The sequence below is a fragment of the Myotis brandtii genome, unplaced genomic scaffold, assembly GCF_000412655.1.
Source record: "Myotis brandtii unplaced genomic scaffold, ASM41265v1 scaffold136, whole genome shotgun sequence".
NCBI classification, from domain to species: Eukaryota; Metazoa; Chordata; class Mammalia; order Chiroptera; family Vespertilionidae; genus Myotis; species Myotis brandtii.
This window is the reverse complement of record NW_005354829.1, coordinates 5,208,494-5,210,496: the sequence shown is the minus strand read 5'-3', so window position 1 is coordinate 5,210,496 and position 2,003 is coordinate 5,208,494. Positions and strand designations below refer to the sequence as shown.

The 2,003-nt window shown below is 36.0% G+C and overlaps 1 protein-coding gene and 1 long non-coding RNA gene across 2 annotated transcripts in view; both read left to right on the top strand.

Moving 5' to 3' along the window:
* The window catches only part of LOC106725098, an 11,458-nt gene extending 10,485 nt beyond the window's left edge, over positions 1-973 (top strand). The window contains exon 2 of the long non-coding RNA XR_001360973.1: positions 606-973. This is a non-coding gene — a long non-coding RNA (uncharacterized LOC106725098). The remainder of the gene's footprint in view (positions 1-605) is intronic.
* Positions 1-2,003, top strand: part of RAPGEF2 (Rap guanine nucleotide exchange factor (GEF) 2) — a 247,394-nt gene that overhangs the window by 15,532 nt on the left and 229,859 nt on the right. The gene's annotated exons all lie outside the window — the stretch shown is intronic.

Below are 2,003 nucleotides of genomic sequence, written 5' to 3'. Positions count from 1 at the left end.
TCCGCAGGCTGACGCTCTATCCACTGAGCCAAACCGGTTTCGGCATATGGCCTTTTTATATACCAATAATGAACTCACAGAAAGAGAAATGAAAAAAAAAACCACAATCCCATTTACTGTTGCACCAAAAAATTAAGAAACCTAGGAATAAACGAAGGAGGTAAAAGACCTGTACTTGGAAAACTACAGGACATTGGAAAAAGAGATAGAGGAAGACATAAACAAATGGAAGAACATACCATGTTCATGGATTGGTAGAATCAACATCATTAAAATGTCCATTGTCTTCTACTTTTCACCTGTTTTATTTTTTAATTTTGATTTCTAACTGCTCTTCTTTATTGAAGGAGACAGTGTGATTTCTGGAGTCTCCCAAAGGCCCCTAATCCATAGAATGCTTCCCTCGCCTTTTCACGATGCCTGTAGGACGCTGAGGAAGACAGATATGGCAACATTGGTTCTTGGTATTGAATGGACCTTAGAGATCAGCTGGCCAGTGGATTTCATGTTGTTTCACGGACCTGTAGCTGGCCCCAGAAGCTTCCCGGTGCCCTCTAGGGAGGCGTGGACAGCTAGCCTGACCTGCATACTTTTATCTTTATTAGCAAAAGGAGATTCACCACTAAAACATGGTGAAAATCCCTGATCTAGTTTGGACTCCTGAGTAGAGGAAGGAAGTACCAAAAGGAGCGAAGTGAATTCCTTCATGTCATAGAGACATAGCCAGCAAACTTGAAAATTTAATCCCCTGCCTACACAGAGGTGAGCATGCTTGGCCCACAGCCTGTCGTTGGTGTATAAAGTTTTATTGGAGCACAGCCAGCCTTAGGCCTTACGTATTGTTGGTGGCTGCTTTCACATGACAGACTCTGAATTGAGTTGACAGAGACAGCCTGGCCTGAAAAGCCTAAAACAGTTGCCGTCTAACAGGCTTTTTTCCAGAAAAAGTTCGTTCTTTCCTTAGACTTGAGTCTCTGTAAAAATGCAAGTACCTCTGGAAGAGTGTGGGTGTGGGGCGATTAGTCAGTGCTATTATCAGTTACACCTCAGAGGAGTGGAAAGTTTCTTTCTAATATTTGATAGAGTGTGGAGTGACCCAACTTTGCCAGGAAAGCATATTTTATAATTTTGAGGGACTGAGTCTGTTAATAATATAACATGGTCATGCGTAAAAATGTGTATTTTTAACGATATTCCTTAAATTTGTGTTGTGTTTTCTCAGTCAAGTATTAGATAAATGCAGAGTTATTTTAGAGTTGTTTATAATGTAGTTCTGAACAGATTTGGTTAGTTAACTTTCTTGAGTGGTTTGCTCTATAGTTTAGACAACTTCAAAGACAGAAGATGGGATGGAAAATGGATATCATATTTTTCAAAACATGAAGTCAGCCGACCATTATTTTTCTTTCTCACTCAGTGTTATTCTAACTCTGGTTTTATTTCTGTGTAAAATTATTTTTAGGAAATGTCAGAAGTAAGTTGTTTAAACTCTTTAAGTGATTATAATTAGGAATATTATAGTTGCTATTACTAGCCAACTTACAAATGAAAACTTTAGGAGTTTTTTTGAGGTGTAAACCCTCATAGTAAATTAATTTTCTTGACACATGGCACATGTTTTTAATCTTATTTATTTCAAGGCCAGATAACTTGATGAAAGTTGTAGGTTGGTTTTTTTTTTTTTTTTGGTTTCACAGAAAACAAATTTATTACCTTAGAAATAAACACTGTGGCATTCTTGAATTAAATTGATGTACTCAATAATATAGGAAATGAAAATATTGATTTTTCAATTCTATTAATCCATGAGTTTTATGTTCTACTTCTTAAGTATCTGTAGATAAATTATTTTAGTCTTTAATTTTGCCAGTAATAACATTAAAAACTTAGGAAACATTCAAACTAAATATTTAGAAAGTTATTTGGTGGGGTAAATTTACTCATTGATCTTAGCAAGACAGTTTCTCCTTTTGTGATGGAATGCTTAATTAGGTATTTCTCTT